The following is an 11100-nucleotide window of genomic DNA, read 5'->3' as shown; positions in this document are numbered from 1 at the left end:
CAGGTTTATGCATATATGTTCGACTTTGAGGGCTAATGCGTCCATTTTCGCTTGCATCATGTCTATAGAGCTTAGTTCATGCACTCCGCCTTGGGCTTCCTTCTTCTCAACTGTCGCTTGTTCGACTCCCCATGATTGATGGTTTTGAGCCATATCTTCGATGAGGGCACTAGCTTCAGGATAAGGTTTGTTCATCAGAGCACCGCCTGCGGCAGCGTCGATGGTCATCTTTGTGTTGTAATGAAGTCCATTATAGAAGGTTTGAATGATTAACCAATTTTCTAAACCATGATGTGGGCATGCTCGTAACAACTCTTTATATCTCTCCCAAGCTTCGAACAACGATTCTCCTTGGTTTTGGGTAAATCTAGTTATATGGTTTCGAAGAACGGCGGTCTTACTCGGGGGGAAATATCTAGCAAGAAAAACTCTTCTAAGGTTATCCCAAGTCGTAATGGAATTGGGTGGAAGGGAATCTAACCATGATAGGGCTTTATCTCTGAGGGAAAAAGGGAATAATCTTAAACGTATTGCCTCAGGAGAAGCTCCATTGGTTTTAAAAGTGTCTGCTAATTGAAGAAATATTTTTAAATGTTGGTTTGGGTTCTCAGTAGCGAGACCTGCGAATTGTCTCTGTTGCACTAGTTGCAACAGGGATGGTTTAAGTTCGAAATTATTAGCTGGGATGGTTGGGTTTACTATACTAGAACTAGGTTCTTCATTTGATGGTTGAGCGAAATCTTTAAGAGGTCTTTGGTTTTGATCTTCGGCCATAACTCTCTTAATTCTATGAAAGAATAAACGTGCGCGAGCGTAACGTTCAGGTTCCGCCAGAGGGTATACTAAGCTTAAACTTCCGGTGCTGCGAGTTCTTCGCATTGACCGGCGGGAAATAGCCTAAGTCTAAACGATATAACAACAGGAAAATGAAATTTGACGAAATTGGTCCCCGGCAACGGCGCCAAAAACTTGTTGCGTGCTTTTCGCAAGTATACGAACGCGTCAGAGTAATATAAAAGATTGTCGAATCCACAAAGACCAAGTGTCAATCTATCGTTATCTATTGTTATGGTGTTTATCAAAGGCAATCAAAATATGTGTTTTTAGAGTGTGCAATGAAAAGTAAAGTATTGAATGAAGTTTAATTAATAAAGACAGGGTCGAATGTAATTCACATAATCAATTAATAATCCAAGTACTTGCTAATAGAACTACTTATGGGCAATGTTTTCTACTTTGAAAAGAACTAATTTAACATGAACTGTCGCTTTCGCGTATTCAGAACCGAGTTGTACTCCCTAATCAAACCCTCTTATTGTCACTTATAAAAAGGCTCGCATTGCATTAGAGTAGTAGACCTATTTTTAAGAAATATAGTATCTTGACTAAGTTGAAATGTATTATAACCTGAATTTCTTAACCAAAAGAGGTTCTTACGAACCATACTCTAAACTTATAAACGCGTCCAAAAATAGTTTTAAATTCTCTTTTCTCCTTAAGTTAAAATCTCCTAATGAACTAAACAAAGCGCTTTCGCTGTTTTTGAAATAGTTAAAAACAATTAAGTTTAGATAGACGTTGGACGACTTTCGATCTTACCCAACGGAATTGAAGTGCGAGAAAACTTAAGTTGAAAGTTAAAATAGCCCTTAAGTGTTTCTACGAACAATTGTACAGATTATCGATTCAATTACGATCCTTACATTCTAACCTTATAAATTTAGTTAGACATGGTAAAGTAAAAATGCATTAATTTAAATAAAAGTAGTGCGAGTGCGGAAAGTAAATAAAAGTAGTGCGAGTGCGAGGAAATAAATAATTTAAAGCGAGTGCGAGGAAAAAAATAAAGTAAAGCGAGTGTGAGGAAATAAATAAAATAAAGCGAGTGCGAGGAAATAAATAAAAGTAAAGCGAGTGCGAGGAAATAAATAAAATAAAGCGAGTGCGAGGAAATAAATAAAAGTAAAGCGAGTGCGGAAAATAAATAAGATAAAGACAAGTAATAAAAACCTGCTCCAATCGGAGGGTTGAGTAAATTGCAAAGCGGAAATGAAAATGGCGGCAGGATTAACTTCCTTCCAAAGTGCTCCAAACTCGATTACAGACTCTATCACAGACTCGATTACACAATTGTGGTAAACTCCAATGCGAAGTGATTACCACTTTAAAATACTGAATATATGCCTAAGTGAAACAAAGTTGCTATGAGTTTGCCTCTGTTCTAAGTTTGGATGATTGTAAAAGTGATTTCGAGTTTCTATTTATAAGTAAGTAAAAAGATGGAAATGACAAGGATGCCCTTCAACTTGAAAATGGGAGGGAAAACTTTTCCTCTTGTGGCGTCCGCCACAAGGCCATGGCGCCCGCTACAAGGCCAATCTGAGGCGCCTTAGTGGAAGTAGTGGAGAACGTGGTAGTTGACGGAGGTTGAGCTTGGACACGTCATGGCAGGGTCTATGGCGCCAGCCATGGGGGAAGCGACAAGTACAAAATGCTGAATTTTAGGGTTTTTGGCTCTTTTTCGCTCCTTTTCTCGATCGGGGCTCCGATTAAAGTAAAAACCTGAAAACAAAGAAAAACATAGTAATAACACAACAAAATAACAATAAAACAACTAGAATGCATGTGAAATCGGAGTCGAAAATACGGTAAATTTCAGTGTTATCAAACTCTCCCACACTTAAACCTTTGCTTGTCCTCAAGCAAAACATTAAAAAAAACAAATCCCATAAAAGAAAAACTGGTGCAAACGAGTGCTTCAGGTAAAAATTCTAAGTTCAAGTCGGGATGCAGTGATAGGTACTAACTGAGTGAAATAAGGGTATCATGATGACACTAATCCGCAAATACGAACATAGACTTCATTCCTATATTAACCAACCCATATTATCCCACAATACCTAGGCCTGCCTCTTCATCTCTTTTTGTGTCCTCTTCATTCAGGCGCAATCACATTAAGCCCGTTATCCGTACATGCTTCGTAGTAGAGTGGCCTGTTAGTGATTATGATCTGAGCATGGGGTTTCTGGCACATAAATATGTGTAAACCCTTTTATTGGACCCAACTGTAGTTGTGGGGGATTGGATCGTAATCCTCCCTACCGAGTTCAGTGCCAGATACCTCTGAACCAACTAACAGTGGGTAAGTTTTTTTTCTTTTTTCTTTTTCTTTTTGTAGCAAATTTTGACAATTCTTTGGTTTAAATGACTTTGTGAGGGTCACCTATACCGGAGTTGCCTTTTTGATTTCTTTTATTTTTTTATTTTGCTGGATCATTCACTTATTTGCATCGGTCCCCTACGTAGAGGATGCGTAGGCCGGAGCTGACTGCTAAGATAAACTACTGAGGACTTATACGGAAATGATGATTAAGGCCATGGTATATGGGGTTTCGGGAGTGGTTCCTATATTTACGAAGTCTATAGTGCTAAAATAATACTGATGTTTCGCAAAGTTCTCCCAAGTCACCGCATCCTTACTCAAAACATGTCTTTAAAACCTGAAAACTTTCGGAATAACACTGTTTTCTTTTGCATTTTTTTTTCGGTGGGGCTAAAGGTATGGGGAGATTAGATTGTACTAAAGATATACTATATTTGGTGACTCGTTAGACTCATGCATTATACTAAAAAGCAAAATTAACAACTAAAGGGAAAGTAAAAATAAACAAGCTATCTAAAAACAGCAAAGAAAAGCGATAATGGAAAGACGAGAAAAACAATAAAGAAAAGACGATAGAGTCTCCTCCCACACTTAAATCAAACATTGTCCCCAATGTTTCGAAACAAGATAAAGGAAGAGTTACCTGACAACCTATTGCTGACCACTGGTGCCCTCGCCATCCTGAGGTGGACGACGGGATCGGGTACGACGACGGTCTCTCTGATCCATCCTCGCCTGCAGGGCATCCTGAGCGGTCCTCACCTCTCGAAGGTTACCCAAAATGGAACCCTGAGTGTTTTCTATGAGAGCAATATGCTGACGGTGGTGGTGTTGCTGACGGGCTTGTGTATCTGTGATCGTTTGCAGGGACTGTAGAATAGTGTCGTAGGACCTGTCTGTCCTCCGCTGCGACTCTTGCATGAAGCTCATGTTATTCGCCAGCTGTTGTTGGATGGTAGAGAGTAGGTCGTCACGCCTTTGCTCTCTAGCCATGTGGTCACGCCACATCTCTTCCGTAATATAAAATCCAGGAGTGGTACCTGCAGAAGAAGAAGATGGTGCGGTGTGTGGTGGTGAAGGATGATGGGGGGACACATGGGGTACGGGAGATCTCTCTCTCCGATCATATTCATCATCAGTGTCATGTCCCGCCTCATCAGGAATGTTAGGAGGAAGAGGACCTAAAACAGGTGGAGCATCTAAAGCGTAGGTCCAATTCCTTTCATCTCGTACATCTGTACGTCTAGTGCAAGGTAGAACAACAGATGGGATGGCTACACCATGAACCATAAGCATATAGCCTCCTTCTCTCCTCAAACGACACAATTTCATGTCTCTCAGAAATTTTAGGTTAATTGTGCGAGGAGGTAAGGGGTCTAGGGTAGCCATCTCATTGTTCAGGTTAAGTGCCCGAGCAATAGACGTAATCAATCCACCAAAAGAAATCAGTCCCGCTTTATTCAAAGTTAAAGTCATATGGGCAAGCATGAACGGGACCGAATTAATTCGTCTATTTGTGAGGCTTCCTTGCAAAAATAGAAGCTTTCTAGCATTAACCTTATTTGGATTCTCCCGGCCAAAAATAGTACATGCCAAAAAATATCTAAAAACTCTGATGGCCAGGTTGTGGATAGTTGAGGCAAGAACTCCTTCAAAAGAGTTTATGGAAGTGTTTGATAATCGCTCCCAGAAGGAAAATACCTCAACTGACCACTCTGAATCCAAAGGGGCCTCACAAATAGCACCGTCCCCATGAGGGATTCCTAACAAGCTGGCTAGTTCGTCGTTACTAAATTCATATTCAACAGCAAACATTCTAAATCTGACAGTACCAACTGTGCTAGTAGTGTTAGGATTGACAATATAGATTAAGGAACTTAAGAATTCAATTGTCAATCGCTCATAGGTGGGTTCTTTGTTGGAAAAGAAATTATGCAATCCTAAGTTATCTAATAAATGAAATATGCTATGATAGATACCTAAAGTGTAGAGACAGTTTTCGTCAACATACCTTGTCGGGAGGATCTCCCGATTTTGCAACCGTTCGATGATTTTTCTTTGTCTATCCCCCGGTTTCCCTCCTCGAAGAATGAATCCATTAAACTCCATTTGTGTAGCTCTTGAAAAGTGACGAAGAAGATGAAGTGGAATGTGAAAAGGTTGGATTTTTACGAAATCCGACGGATGAAAATGAAAATGGAAATCGGAAAAATGATTTGTACGGTGTGATGTTAGAAAGGTATGAGCTTTTTGTGGATTCAAGGATGTTTTTGCAAGGTGGAAAAATGGGTTTGGAAGGTTGTCGCAACGCGAAAAACAACCGGCGGAAAAATACAGAGCCGCCACCAACGCTATTCATCCTATGACGGAAAGGGAGCGCAAGACTAACCTAAGAAAGGGAAAGGAACGGTCTTACGACCAGAGATTACAAGGTACGGGAGTCGGTTACGCAAGGGGAAGGTATTAGCACCCCTCACGTCCGCCGTACTCGACGGGATCCACGCTCAAAAGATAGCTCAAAGAATAGGAAAGGGTTGATAATAAAACTACTCAAAGAAATAGCACAAACTGGAATAATAAACAGATGGATGAAGAAAGAAAATGGAGGAAGTGGACTCGGCAGGATGTCGCATCCTGGGCCTACGTAGTTTGTCAGAAACAAACATCAGAGTCAACGTAGTTCGAGGAAAAGGAGACATGCTCGCTAGGATATCACATCCTATGCCTAAGTATCTTCTCTATTCAGAGGAGAATCAGAGCACTCGTAGCTCGGCTAACGCACGCCGAAACAAGACACCAAAAAGGGACGCTGAGACGTCAAAATAAACACTCAAAAGGAAACAGAATGCCAATACATGGACTTACGCCTGCCTCCCAACAACAACAAACAAGGAAACAGAATGCCAATACATGGACTTACATCCAACTCCAAACAATAACAAAAAAAAAACAGGAAACAGAATGCCAATACATGGACTTACATCCGACTCCAAACAATAGCAAATGCTAATCATCGAGCACCAAAGAAAAAGGTTATCAAATTACCCCAACAAAGTAATCAAATATCCAAAGATGAACCCCAAAGATGAACCCCAAGTGAATAATCATCACAAATGAACCCCAATATGAATGACCATCGTTATAAATGAACCCCAAAGATGAACCCCAAATGAATCTCAAAGATGAACCCCATAAGGTATAAACATACCACACACGCGCTGAGCAAACAAGTACTCACACCAAAACAGAGAAAAGGGTGAACACACACAAGACAACACAGCAAAAAAGAAAAAGGGTGCCCGGAGAGATTGCTCGCAACCTGCTGCCTACGTATCTCATCTGGTATGAGAATCAGGGCGACGTAGTTCCCCTTAACAGGGGTAGAACACTCTCCTAACCAGAGACCAGGGAAACAACAAACTAATAGGGAGACTAAGACTCGAGCCTAATAGTTGTCATGCCATCAATATCCCTAAGTTGAGGTCTCTAACATGCATTCAGCTTCCTCAGAAATCAATCATACAACTCCTACAGAAATGGAGATGAGAAGAGGAAGGCAGATAAACACACCAGCACAAGTGAACAAGCATCACACACTATATCCACACAAGAGGCTCAAACAATGGGTAGGCTTTAGTCAAGAGGGGTCATATCAACCTCGACAAACAAGCCAAACTGTAATGGGTAATCTGTAGCTCTTAACCACTGACATTGAATGTCAGGGTGAAGCTGATCAAAATGGTAATGAGGATGAGACCTCCTGCTCTTAACCCTGGCCAGGGTGAGCTCAAAACAAAGAAAGCATGGGGGTCCAGAAAGAGGGACCCTATTCCACTCGATAGACTCTAGACAAAGATCTTGGGTACATGTTCAGAAGCATCAACACGTAGTGCGAGCATAAAGAACGACTCACTGAATAACGGGGGATTGACTACTAATCCTATTTATCCGTCAATTGCCTCAACTTGGAGGTCTTATCAAGTAGCACATGCCTCATCTGGAGGTCTTTGGCACAATTATAAACAAACACAAACAGAGCCTCTGAAGGAGGACTTGCCAGCAAAATGCTTGCCAAAAAGGTGACAAGACTTCCAGACTACATGAAGTAAGAGGATAACTACCTAAGTGGTGTATAAACCATAATCCAAAGCTCAAGCAAGAGCTAAAAGCAAGCAACTAATATACCTGTACAAAAGCTAACTAGTTAATATTTCAGTCAGAAAATCAAGAGACACACAGTGAAACCATTCACAGTTACACAACTCAATGAACAATGCTCAAGCACTCAAATGAACTCATGAGCTCAAGCACATCACTTAAAATCCTACAAAAGAAACAAAAGTTAGAATTCAAAGCATTTGTATCTCACAAAGTGAGAACAAACTTAACCATCATTGCTAAATGTCCAAACCTGAAACACAAAGCACAATTAGTTTATGCACAAAACACTAGTACAAAGACTAAGTTCAAAACCAAACCAAATGATCAAAACATAACCCAATCTTTTACATAATGCACATTCAAACATTCAATAAAATGTCCTCAAAAGGACCAACATCAATTCAAAAAGCAAATATCTCAAATGGCTCATGCTAAGCAAAGACCAACAAATGAGCACAAAATGGACATCCAAATTAGAAAATCCAAATCAAATCAAAAATGTATGCAATCGCTTTGACATTTTCTATGCAAGTTCCACGTGTCATGAACAATCATTATGCAAAAGACCAAATCCAGAAAGGTTCAAATGATAGATGATCAAAAATGCAACAAATTGAATGCCAAAAATGTGACACAAATTGTCACATACATCTTCATGTGTCAAAAATAATGATAGTATATGAGAAAAAATCCAAACCAGTGATCAAAAATTCATATCATGAGTGAAGATCAAGCATACAAAAAATTGGATCAATTGGATCAAGGATGAAGATTTCACAAAGCATTGAATGTAACATATCAACTTGGTATCACATGGATTCAAAAATTCACACATTAAAAATCATACATCAACAAATCATGAAAATAATATCAAAAAAAAGCTAGACATTAAAACAGAACTATGAAAAAAATTGGAGTTAATTTGGATCATTTTTCCATTTTTAATGCATTTTACAAAATGAGCAAAATAAATGGAATAAGCAAAAAGAAATGGAGAGAAAATAAATAATTTGAATTAAATCTGAAAAGTCCTGAACCGTAGATCTTGGCGCGCATGGCAATCCAACGGTCCAAATTTGAACATCAAAACGCACATCATCATTTATTAGTTGGCATGCATGGTCAGCAAATTCAAACACGCGTGGCAAAGTAAAACAGTTAATGGCCAATCAAACACACACGCAAACGTACACTCATCACACACATGGAAGCCACATCACTAAATGAAAGGATGCGTTTCATTAAAGTGTTGGCATGCACACATCAACGTTCAACATAACGCGTGGCCTGGTCAATGCATCCATGGCCAATCATTTTCACATGCAACATACACTCAGCACACACATGGACAAACACGTGGATTAAACCCTAACAAAAATCAGATGCCGGAGCTGTAGCTCCGGTTGTCTTCTCCGGTGGAGTTCAACATAAAATTTTCCAGAATTTCAATATGTGTACATCATTCGACTCAGTTTCTCACCAGGAATCCAAATATCATATCCATTCTTCCTAAATCATGCTAGGTTTTCCAGATCGAAGCAAAACATTATTGAGATCAAAACTTATATCCAACATAGCATGCTCAATTCTAAGCCAAATCAAAATCTAAACACATCTACATGCTCCACACAATGAGATCTACACAATTATAACAAGAAAACAGCAAAAGGAGAGGATCGATTTGAAGTCACCTTGAACTTGATGTTTCTGAATTCGTGTTCTCAGGTGTTCTACAACTCCGGATCTACTCTACTTTACTTCTCTTGAAGCTTCCAGCAAGGATCAACAGTTGCAACCACTTTAATCCTCTTCAATTTCAAAATCCGATCTACTTAAGGAAGATCTTGCACTGCACGAATTCTTGCTCAATTGCCACAAACAATGGTTGGATCTTGCTCAGTAGAGCACCAGGATCAATAATCTGCAAGAATCTTGAAGAACTGTGTGAAGAAAAATGCAAATCGAAGAGAGAGAAAATTGGAGGGAGTTTTGAAATTCTAGATCTGAAAATTCTGTTATGGTGGTTATGATTAGGGTTTGGCCTTATATACTCCCTGCTAATGATCATGCTAATCACACTTTCCATGTATTAATCAAGATTAAGGAGTTATGAAGTGATTTGCAAAAATGCAAAATTGGCTAGCATGGCCATGCTACACGTGTACAGTACCATGCAAGGCTTGGAATCCTCTTAAAATCATCCAAAGGCCATGCTTGAAATGTTAATTTGCTTGTATCATAAGCCAAATTTGAATTATGGAAATTCCCTCCAAAATGAACACATGAGAAATGATGAGCATACAAGCCTCTCCCATGCATGGCAAAGCTTGTTTTGAGATGTCTTGATCAAGAGAAACATTTTGCAAAATGAAAGGACCAAATTGGAGCATTGCATCAAAAGTTATACCACTTTGAATTTCCATGCATACCTTGTGACCAAATGACCATAACTCCTTAACCATTCATCACATGGGCATGAATTAGGGCTTTTTGGAAAGGGGAGACAAATATTTACAACTTTCATGTTCACCAAAAATCCATTTGAAACTTCTTTGATCTTGAAAAGTCAAGTTGAAGGTGGACAAAAAACTTGCCAAATTAGGAAACTTTGAATTATAGGTCACTTTCCATTTTTGGTAACTTTTGCCATGACCTTTGCATCTTCCAGATGAATGTTTAAAATGATGAATGGACATCTTTTGAACATGATTGAGGTGTCTCAACTCATTTCCCCACCTCATAGCCCTCAGTTGACTGCATAGTTGACTTTCTGGTCCTCAGATGACCTTAAAATGCCTTGATCCACTTGAGCCTCCACCACTTGGGGAAATTGCTCAAAAATGAAACCCTAGCACATGTAATCCCCTTATGATAACCATGCGATCTCCATACCAAGAAAATACCTCATCTCTTTGAGAAACCCTAGTTGGAAGAAAGGCATTGATCAGGGTTGACTAGAGGTCACAACCCTAATTCAGAGGAACTTCAGGATAAACTCTGCAACTCTTGATGATGATAGAACCATGATGATGGTAATATATCCTTGCAAACAAGATAATACTCAAGACCTTTGAAGAATCAAAAAACCCTAATGAAAATGCAAACCCTCATATGGTTGATCATCAATCCATAGAGACCCTCAGGCTTGAATTATGTAACTTCTCCATCTTTTGAAAAGACCTTGGAGGATGACCTTCTTATTTCCAAATGATATGCAAAATGCAATGCCTAATGCCCTAAAATATGAAATGCAATGTCTCAAAATAGTCTCAAGAAGAGGAGGGAAAATTTGGAGGTGTTACAACTGCCCCTATTTAATTCATTGTGAACCTGTTGATATGAACAGCCTCGACTTTCAGATGATCAGGGTGAAGAGTGATTGAATACAAAGAACAGACGAACAATTTGCGCTCCGCTGGGAATTAAGTAACAATGCCTGTCAGAATCGGCAAAGAGGTGATCCTGAAAGAAGAATCCGTCTGGTAAGGTGAGAGTCGGCCAGAATACCGAAAAAGAATGTTAACCTGGATACCAAAATAAATGGTACACAGGAATACCCATGGCCTGAATGCCGCTCATCAGTCTGAATACTGGAAATGACTTTGATCTGAGCATCGGAAGATACGAGGTTATTAAACATCGGTCTGAACACCGGGAGACTGGCCTGAATGCCACTTCGGTCTGAATACCGGAAACCTGGCATGAATGCCACAAGTTGCATCGACCTGAATGTCGGAAACTTCTTCGATCTGAACATCAGAAAACTGGCCCGAATG

At 39.6% G+C, this 11100-nt stretch overlaps 1 non-coding gene across 1 annotated transcript; it reads left to right on the top strand.

Annotated features, from left to right (window-relative positions):
- Nucleotides 1-283: 283 nt before the first annotated feature.
- Nucleotides 284-390, top strand: LOC127125067 (small nucleolar RNA R71). Its single transcript, XR_007804532.1, has one exon. It is a non-coding gene; the product is annotated as a small nucleolar RNA R71 (small nucleolar RNA).
- Nucleotides 391-11100: the final 10710 nt, after the last annotated feature.

Source organism: Lathyrus oleraceus, chromosome 2 (assembly GCF_024323335.1).
Source record: "Lathyrus oleraceus cultivar Zhongwan6 chromosome 2, CAAS_Psat_ZW6_1.0, whole genome shotgun sequence".
In the NCBI taxonomy this organism is placed as follows: Eukaryota; Viridiplantae; Streptophyta; class Magnoliopsida; order Fabales; family Fabaceae; genus Lathyrus; species Lathyrus oleraceus.
The sequence above is the reverse complement of the archived record's forward strand: the minus strand, read 5'-3'. Positions and strand labels throughout refer to the sequence as shown.